Consider the following 10,707-nt stretch of genomic DNA (forward strand, 5'->3'; position numbering starts at 1 on the left):
TAGGTTCCAGATGGAGCTTGGGCCATTCCCTGAGGCTCTGGCACACGCCTCGACTGGAGACCTAGTGGCCGCCTGGGATAGGGCGGCCGCTGGAGCTCTGGATCGGGTCGTGCCTTTGCGGCCTCTGACCTGGCGCCGATCTCATTTAGCTCCTTGGTTCACTGAGGAGCTGAGGGAGTTGAAGCACCGGAAAAGACGCCTAGAGAGTAGTTGGAGGGCCAGCCTTTCTGAATCTGACCGGACACTGGTAAGAGCTCATATTAGGAATTACCTAGTGGCGATAAAAGCAGCGAAATGTAGCTATTTTGCTGCTCTTATTGCGTCATCAGATAATCGCCCGGCCGCCCTGTTTAGGGTGACCCGCTCCCTGCTCCACCAGGAAGCGCGGGAGGACCCCTTGGAGGGTAGAGCCGAGGATTTTGTCCAATATCTGTATGACAAAATCGCTCAGATTCGGGAAGATCTGGACTCCGACTGGATAGTCTCAGGGGGAGGGACTGGGGCAGGTCTTGAGAATGTTATCTGGGATGAGTTTGATCCTGTGACCCCTGAGGACGTGGACAGGATTCTGGGTAGACTGAACGCGACCACTTGTTTATTGGACCCGTGTCCCTCCTGGTTAGTGCTGGCTTCTCGGGAGGTGACACGAGGCTGGTTCCAGGGGATTATAAATGCTTCGCTGGGTGAGGGTGTCTTTCCTGCCGCCTTGAAAGAGGCGGTGGTGAGGCCTCTCCTCAAGAAGCCTTCCCTGGACCCGGCAATGTTGGTAAATTATCGTCCGGTCTCCAACCTTCGTTTTGTGGCAAAGGTTGTTGAGAGTGTGGTTGCGCAACAGCTTCCCCAGCACCTGGATGAAACGACGTATCTGGATCCGTTCCAGTCGGGCTTCAGGCCCGGGTACAGCACGGAAACGGCATTGGTCGCGTTGGTTGATGATCTCTGGAGGGCTCGGGACAGGGGGTGCTCCTCTGTCCTGGTCCTGTTAGATCTCTCAGCGGCTTTTGATACCATCGACCATGGTATCATGCTGCACCAGTTGGAAGAGTTAGGGGTGGGAGGCACTGTGTTGCGGTGGTTCTCCTCCTTTCTCTCTGACCGGTCGCAGTCCGTGTTGACAGGGGGACAGAGGTCGACCCCGAGGCCCCTCATATGTGGGGTGCCGCAAGGGTCGGTCCTCTCACCTCTCCTGTTCAACATTTATGTGAAGCCGCTGGGCGAGATCATCCGTGGTTTCGGGGTGGAGTACCATCAGTACGCTGATGACACCCAGCTGTACATCTCCACCCCGGATCACCCCAACGATGCCCTTGAAGTGATGTCCCGGTGCCTGGACGCCGTACGGATCTGGATGGGGAGGAACAGGCTCAGGCTCAACCCATCCAAGACCGAGTGGCTGTGGTTTCCGACGTCCCGATATAGCCAGTTGACGCCATCACTGACTATTGGGGGCGAATCATTGGCCCCCACGGAGAGGGCTCGCAACTTGGGCGTCCTCCTGGATTCACGGCTGTCTTTAGAAGAGCACTTGACGGCCGTGACCGGGAGGATTTTTTATCAGGTCCGCCTGATTCGCCAGTTGCGTCCCTTTCTGGATTGGGACTCGTTACGCACGGTCACTCATGCCCTCGTCACCTCCCGCCTGGACTACTGTAATGCTCTCTACATGGGGCTCCCCTTGAGGAGCACCCGGAGGCTCCAACTGGCGCAGAGTGCGGCCACGCGGGTGGTAATGGGAGCGACATGGCGCTCCCATGTAACACCTCTCCTGCGCGAGCTGCACTGGCTCCCGGTGGTCTTCCGGGTGCGCTTCAAGGTTTTGGTTACCACCTTTAAAGCGCTCCATGGCTTAGGGCCTGGTTATTTACGGGACCGCCTACTACCACCAATAGCCTCCCACCGGCCAGTACGCTCTCATAGAGAGGGACTCCTCCGGGTGCCGTCAGCCAAACAGTGTCGACTGGCGGCCCCTAGGGGGAGAGCCTTCTCTGTGGGGGCACCTACCATCTGGAATGAGCTCCCCCCGGAGATACGGAGGATCCCGGATCTGCGCTCCTTCCACCGTGCTGTGAAGACCTTTTTATTCCATCAAGCGGGCTTGGCCTGATCTCTTCCCTTTTTAAATATGTAAATTTTAATCTGTTTTTAAATTATTGGGATATTTTAATTTGTCTGGGCCAAAAAGTTTAATTTGATTTTATCGGGTTTTTAAATTTTGTGTATTTATGTATTTTATTGTTGGCTGTTCACCGCCCTGAGTCCTTCGGGAGTAGGGTGGTATACAAATCAAATCAAATAAATAAATAAATAAATAAATATGATTGTCTCTAGATATGCCAGTCTTTATCTTCTAGAAAGGTAGTCATGCTGGCAGTGAAGAAGAGTGTTGTAGTCCAATACTACTCTATTTTGACAAGGTTTTATTGAGTGTGTTGCTTGGTCTACTTTAATCCTACTATTTCCTTGGTTAGTTATGTTATAGAGTTTGTCTTCATAGCCATGTTACAGGTAGTCCTTTATTTATGACCAAAATTGAGCCCAAAATCTCTGTTGCTAAGCAAGACAGTTATTAAATGAGTTTTGCCCCAATTTACCACCTTTCTTGACAGAGTTGTTAAGTGAATCCCTGCAGTTTTAAGTTAGTAGCATAGTTGTTAAGTGAATCTGGCTTCCCCGTTGACTTTGCTTATCAGAAGGTCATAAAAGGTGATCACATGACCCCAGGCCACTAGAACTATCATAAATACATGCCAGTTGCCAAGCATCTGAATGTTGATCACGTGACCATGGGGATGCTGCAACTGTCGCAAGTGTGAAAAGTGGTCATAAGTCACTTTTTTCAGTGCTGTTGTAATTTTGAATAGTTGCTAAACAAATGATTATAAATTGAAAACTACCCGTGTTTTCCTTCAGTGACTGAGGTAGGAGCATAATATACTTTGCACTGACCTTGTTGTAGGGCCCTATTTTGCCTCAATCAAAGTGGCATTGTCCTTGCAATTGCAATGTGGAACAAAAAAAAATTAAAAAGATTGGTGGATTCCCATGGGTTTAGTCTGCCCTTCCACTAAACATCAGAGTGAGGGAGGGCTTTTTATTTGCCAGGTTTCTGATCCCACAGAGTAGTTCTGTACAATAAGAGGCTTGGTTGGGAAAGAGTCAGCATGCCAACACCATCACTTCTCTTGCCAGCCTTCTTTGTCCTGGGCCAGCAGACTGCCCCAGTAAATAATTCTCAAAGGCCAGGGGAGCGGGAGAAGTGCACCTACAGTAGCTTAAAATTGTCAAATGGGCTGGGAATGAGAAGCCAGCACTGTGAGGACATGTCCTTTAAAAACAGCAGAGCGACTAGGCCTTATTCTTTGAGCCTAATGATGTTTATATTTTTAATTTTAGCATTACAGTTGATTAAAAAAAGATCCCTTAGAGGCTTGGCAAGTTCATCGAAGCATTGTGGGATTATCCAGCATGGACCAAGGATGAAGCTGAATAATTAACACTACTCAAGCACTTTTCACATTCCTTTTCTAAAGACTAGTATTTTTCCTAATGGGTACAAATGTTAAAGAGCCACCATTGTTGCATAATTTTTTATTTTTTATTTTTAAATGGTCTTTTAAATAATATATTCTTATACCAAAACAAAACAAACAAAAATGGTTGTTGTAATTATTCCCTTTTGTATATTTTATATGTGGTTATTTTTAATGCTTTGGGGGATTTTCTGGGAATGTTGGGGTGTGTGTGTGATGAATTTATATGAAGAGTCATTTCAGAAATAGTTACAGTATATGAATAGGAACCAGATTCTGCCCCCCTTTTTGCCTTCTGTCACTTTTCTCACATGTTTGACCAAACATCAGTTTCAGGCTAGCTAAAAAAAACAGTTTTCTGCTTTACTGGTCAGCAGCTGTTTGCAGTCAAACAGCTTGAGAAAATTGAAGCCTGAGGCTACCCCTCATTGCTTGTTCCTCATTCCATTTTCACAAATGCTGCTTCATTACATTCATTTTTATAACTGAACTGTTCCCTCTAAAAACAGAAATTACGTCCGAGGAAATTAAGTGTGCAGTCTGCTATTTTCCCAGAAAGGCATGTGGCCTCCAGAAAGATTCCAAAACTTGTTGCCAAATGATCATTTTTAATGTGACTCCCAAAATATAAAATTATTAATTCTGTGCTGTAATTCTATTAATAATTTATTTTAAATTGCATGACATGTTAATTTCAAGTACATTTTAAATCTAATCTAGTTTTTATTGTAGTCTTGACCACTTTTTGGAATGTGATTCTTGGCAAACCGTTGTAAGACCTGTCCTTAAATACTGAAACAATTAGGATGCTGTTGATATGTGTGGCATTATTGACGGATTCAGCAACCCCATGAAGCCAGGATTTTGGGGCAGAGACCCAGAAGCCTAACCAGCAGATGAATCACCTTGTCATGCAATAGTTCTAGCTTTCTCCACTTTAAAGTAAACTATTACAAATTACCAGTAAAAGAAGGATTGTCAGATGAAGTGTAGAATCCTTCAAAACACAATTCAACTGTTTTCTCAGCATTTCCTCTACAGCAGCAGTTGGGCAAAACCTAACTGGCTTAGCTAGTGAAATTCTCCAAAACACTGTATCAGGAGGATCAGTCCCAGATCAGACACAAATCTTGGATATGGAAGGAGTCTAAAAATTATCTACCTCTGTTATTCAAAAGCTCAATAAGCTGCCTGGACAGGAAGAGAGATTGATGGGAACCACAACTACACTGTTGTTTCAAGGACGAATGGTGCGTTAGTGTAATCAGTAGCTAAAGCTGCACTTGGAGTAGGTATTTTTCTTCTACCTTGCTTTAGTTTTTATCACTACTCTAAATTCTTTTGGTATACAGACTCATTTGGTCTTATATAGTTGTCTGAAATAATCTACTGACATAACACTTCAGTAAGCTTATGTTCACCTAGTAAACCATTGGCAAGATTTGGTTTAACCAAACTTGGTATGTCTGCAATATTTTTTTATTTGAAGATTACCTCATGTAGTAGATATCCTGTGATAAGGAATATTGCAGCTTACTTGTTAAAACCTTCAGTTGGGAAAATCACAAGATGGGATAGAGTAGACCTTCAAAAACAAACCAACAAATCTCATTCAAAATAAGGTGTCCGAGGCTGATAACCTTGGTAGAAAGGAAAGTTAATGTCTTCAGATGTCTGCCTACATTGGCCAAGAGATTGGAAACTATTTTATAAAGGTGAGAATGATTATGGTCCAGTTTGGAGTAGAATTTCTGCTCAGTTAATGCATCTCTTCAAACCATGTGTGCTGCATTGGGCCAAAGGATATTAACACAGGGCCTTGTGCACACATATCACATTCAAAAGCTAGAATAGGCAAAATAAGAGGTTTAAAAAAAATGTAAGTCTGGTTCAAATATCATGTTAAAGTACAATATGATTTAATTTTGACTTGGTGTGCCATGTGGTCTTTATTATCATTTATTATCCACAGCTAATGGTTTTTGTTATGCCCAGGAAATTTGGCTTAACATAATGTGTGAAAAAATGTTGAGAAAAGATATGTTATTTGACTGGGATAAAATGAGGTACAAAAAGATCCTTGAAGGGCTTCTGTATGGTGCACTGAGTTTTGACAGCCGAGTCAAGATTAACCAATAAATGAAAAATCTTGGGAAGAAATGTGATGGGCAACATATAGACAAATGAAATTTTGGGCATACTCCTTGTAAATGTGCTAAGTTTAGCCAAAAGTTTTGCTTAATTGTATAATAGACTGCCCTTATTTGAGAGTGACAATGGACTGTTTTAATTGTGCAGGATCCAATCCAGGACCAGAGGCTTTGCCTTTGTTTTAATTATTGAAGTACTGTATATTGATTTACTCACATATACTGCCCACAGTCAGCCAGATTGGGGCAGCTGATACAAGTTCTTAAATAAATACAGAAGAGCACCAGAAATACGTACAAAACAGAAAAATACCTCTGTGATGTTTGTTTCAGTTCTTCAAAACAAATGCTTAGAAAATACATTGAAGTTGAACACAATGATCCAAAAGAAATAAATACCTACTACCTACCTTCTTCACCTACCATCAAGGTGGTGCTAAAATGAGAATGCATGGAATTTCTACTCTGAACTTTCATAAGTTGTTCTACTTATAAATGCAGAGCCACACATAAGGAAGGTGCTGCATTCCAAGGACGTAAATGTTTCTTCTTGAAGAACACATCCAAGCCATATGCCTGCTAGTTGAAATGCTGCTTGCTAAATCCCAATTCTTTTCACAAAAAAAGGAAATATGTAGGTGGGAGCTCAGACTTTTCTTCCACACAAAACAGGAAATAAATGCAGGCTTCCTTTGCCAGAAGACAAAGCTGGTTCACTTAACTGAATAATAAATTTCCCCATGTTCATTATGGTAAGATGCTTTGGAGGACCATAACTTGTATTCATCTTTGGATTTTAATGTACTTCTCCATGTGCTTGGACGAATGATTTGCTGTTTTTTAATCCATCTCTGGTGATCAAGAGTATTGTTTAATCCACCCGCAATGTAGACTTTGTACAATTATGTAGTCCTTCAATCAGTAATTAGCCCACTTCTGAGGAAGAAGGTTGCAAATGTTCTTATTTATGAGTTGTTGTTTGGAGGCACTTATAAATCAAATGAATTAAATGCATTCTTCTAAACAGCTGTAACTTCTTCTTAAAATGAAACCAAAATACACTGCTATTATGTTCTGTTATTGTATTTCTGATATTTATCACAAGTCTCTGGGCTGCTTCCCTCTCCAAATTAAAGCTGATTATATGAGAAAAAATTGGTTTGAAGCAATTAATAGGCCTTTAGAGGAAAACTGTAAAGAGCTTGCACCTGCATCTTCTGTTCATTGCCATTATATATCAGCATATTAACTTGTTATTACACTCTTAGCGGCTAAGTCTACCAGTCTTTGAGAGCAAAATTCATTGCTGTTTATGACCTCCAACAGCTCTCATAGGTTAACAACAGAGTATTTAAAAACCTGTTTTTTTCCTGTCATAATTTTAATAAAAACATATGGCCATATGTTTTAATAAAATGGCCAGAGACAAAAAAGTTGGAAAATACAGAATATAGATCTGGGTATTTGTGCCTATGACTAAGTTACCTAGATTACCGACTTTCACTGTTATGACCTAAATTTGGCCACGATTTTGGAAGCTTCCTGATCCTGGTCATTTAGAAAGTATCCCACAATTGCCAATCCAGATCAATTTTGTCTAGGGTTAGGAGCATCAGAAGACCAAATCAGTATAATTTTAAATGTTGCATCATACATGCTAACAAGATACAAATATTTCAAATTCACACTAAACTACATGGTATTGTCTACATAAAAATTATATGTACATTCATGTCCCCAACACTTCTCTTAAGTTCATCATAAGCATTTCTTATACATTTTTACACAAAGATATCAAATACCCAAGGTGGTCTCATACATCCTAGTTTAATTCCTGCTCAATGTCAAACCATTTATTCTCATGCATGCTTTATATTGTATTATTACCATGTTCAATAATCAACTTATAGGTGTTCAAAGTGTTCTGTAAATCAAACCTATTCACTTTATCATATTCTTTTTCAAAATCACAAAATGTGCAATAAATTTTATTTCTCTGTTATTTGCTAAAGATCAGAAATGTGATCTGTATATTTCTTTTTTGGCATAAAGTCACATTAAATATCTCAAATTTAGCTCATTGTTGCCTCTTGTGCCCTTTCAATCAAAATTATAAATTTTTCCAGGTACACTTTACCAAGCTGATCTGTTTGTTTGTTTGTTTACTGTAACTACCCATCTCACAAAAGTTACTTGGGCAGCTTACAGGAGCAGAATAATTAAAACTATATTACAATATAAAAACATCGTGCTGGAGCCCATTCTTGGAGAACTTCTCTATATATGCTATACACACAGAGAGAAGTTCCCTGAGGGTGGGCTCCAGCACGAGTCCAAAAGCTTGTAAGACTAAATCTCTGGTCCCAGTGACCAACTCAGATTGGATCCTGCATGGATGACATGCTTGGTTTGACATGTATGTATGTCTGTGTGTCTGTGTATGTACGTTTGAAAGATTAGATAGTAGATAATCTTTCAAGCTTAGCTCCAATCATTTCACAAACACATGCAGATAATTTCTTCTCAATAATACAGGTACTTCCTTCAGATTGCAGTTTTTGATGGGGGTTTCTTTTGTTTGTTTTTTCTTTCCCAAATTGCCTAGAACGTTAGGACACTCCGGTAACCTCCCATCTACATGCTTCTCAGATGCATCTTCTACCTAGTTGTTTAATATAGCCAAGAACAGCAAGGTGCTGCCACCTAGCTGGGCTTAATTTATGTACGTGATAACAATTTTATAACTTTTAACCTACCTTTTAAACTGCAGATATTGTAAATTGGTTTTAAGCTGATATGTGTTAATAGTTCTTTTTAGCAGTAAAAACAACAAAAAACATAGAATAATCTGCTATTACTGATTTCACAGCACTAAGCAAAAGTGCTTCTCTTCCTCCTCCCCATCTTGTATTCCTCAGACAGTCTTCTAATTAGGCCCACCTAGTTATAGCTTTTATCAGTTTGCTAGGACAAACATCTTCAGGTTTTGCTTTTAGTTAAAGGGGATGGAAAAACAATAGGATAACATTCTATTTTGTTACTAGTAGTTCCAGTTTTTAATATTGTTTTAATGTTTTGATATTTTAAGGAAGTAACATATAAATCTACTAAGAGAAGTGATAACTGAAGGCTGAATAAATGGTTGAATTGGGTTTCCCCCATTGAATAGTCTTAGGTCAGAGCATTGAGTATTACATAGCATGTTAAAAACGAAAGCATTCCATTCCTTCAGAGCATCTCAAAGAGATTATTAATATTTCCTTCTTTTACACATTTCAACTTTTACAGCCCACATGAGGTTGAGGGGTTTTTGACTTAAGGATGGAGTAAATGTAGCAGTATGAGCATACTTTACATCCAAATGATTGAGACAAGTTATTTAAATTAAATCACGCAACCATTTGGACCAAGTAAACAGCCTGTCAGCTTCTTAGATTTTTATAAGCTTCACTGTTGAAAGTTTATTGCTAAGCATTTGTAATGGCTTGTTCTCTTTGCAATATTTAGAACCAAAAAATGTTATCTTTCATGTATACCATCCTGTATGATTTAGGAGGCAATATTAAAATTACTCTCAAGAGCCATTCAGGAATTTTTGATCTCCCTCAGTCCCTATTCATACTATTTTTTCAATCAGGCCAAAGTGCCCTAGTTCCTTACATTCCTAGATCCAGATATAGCAAGGAGGAAGGTTTTGGTGAAAAAAAAAGACACCATTTTGCTTAGTCTATTATGGCCTGCATAAGAAAATGCTACTTCAAAACTGGAACAACTCACAAACATACCAGGAGCTATCAGAGGTATGTTTTGAATATGAGATTAAGGCAATGTTATGGCGTGGCAGCAAAGTAGTTGCCAGGACATATGAGCCACGGTGGCACAGTGGTTAGACTGCAGTATTGCAGGCTATTTCTGCTGCCTGCTGGCTGTCTGCAATTTGGCAGTTCAAATCTCACCTGCTCAAGGTTGACTCAGCCTTCCATCTTTCCAAGGTGGGTAAAATGAGGACCCAAATTGTTTGGGGGCAATATGCTGACTCTGTAAACCGCTTAGAGAGGGCTGTAAAGCACTGTGAAGTGGTATATAAGTCTAAGTGCTACTGCTATATTCAACTATGGTTTGGTACATGGAGAATAAATTGCTTCCCCACCCCACTCTCATAAACTACTCCAGAAACAGAAAAGTAACTTTTAAGCAATGCTATGGGGCATAGTGAGTCATTGGAATTTTTTTCTTTTTTACACTGTGAGAACTATTCAGTTTAAAATAATGTCATTATAATCTTTTACCATCCTACTCCTTCTCACTATTTCAATGTGATTATTTTGTTAATTATAGGAACCAAACAGGGATTTGATTTAGTAAGTATAGGATTGGACTGTGTCTGTGACTGGAGTAATACAAAATAAACTGAAGAGCACATTAGCCCCATATCTTTTCAATTTGAATTACTAATGCATTTTCTACATCTGGAAAGTGTGTTCTGGACTAGAAAGCAAATTGAAGAGATGCAACCAACAAAAGTAGCTAAAATAAACTAGGTCTTTTAAAAAGGAGCTATTATGATCAAAACTCTGCATTCTTCAGTTATCTCAAGCACTATTCTGCACCTGCAATTAATTGCAGGCATTTTTGCTTATAAGTATACATTAAATTGCAGCTGCCAAAATGGGACAGGACTCAAGTGTTTTGAAGATAAGACTAATACATGCTTTATGCATAAATACATCAAAGTTAATTCTATGCTTCTTAGGCTTTTGGAAAAGCTATTATAATGTAATCACTATTAAATGTAGTTCAGCTATCTTTTTGATTCAGCATAACTCAGAGGTGCTCCATCATATGAATAACTGGCAATATCAGTATGAGATCTTGGAAAGCTTTTTAAAGCCAAATCACACTCCCAGTATCACCAAGAACAGGAATGGTATACAGTATTTGTTATACTTAAACTGCTTTAAGCTGTTTCCTCCTGGATGTTTATCAGGCTGGAGAAAAATGCTTTCAAGCCAAGAAGTGCAACAAAG

General features: G+C 40.1%; 1 protein-coding gene across 1 annotated transcript in view; it reads left to right on the plus strand.

Annotated features, from left to right (window-relative positions):
- PDE9A (phosphodiesterase 9A) overlaps nucleotides 1-3,654 on the plus strand; it is an 81,914-nt gene extending 78,260 nt beyond the window's left edge. The window contains exon 19 of the mRNA XM_034423931.3: nucleotides 3,394-3,654. The gene's annotated coding sequence lies outside the window, so the exon portion shown is untranslated. The remainder of the gene's footprint in view (nucleotides 1-3,393) is intronic.
- Nucleotides 3,655-10,707: the final 7,053 nt, after the last annotated feature.

This window comes from Pantherophis guttatus, chromosome 5 (assembly GCF_059756535.1).
Source record: "Pantherophis guttatus breed Tessera chromosome 5, ASM5975653v1, whole genome shotgun sequence".
NCBI lineage: Eukaryota > Metazoa > Chordata > Lepidosauria > Squamata > Colubridae > Pantherophis > Pantherophis guttatus.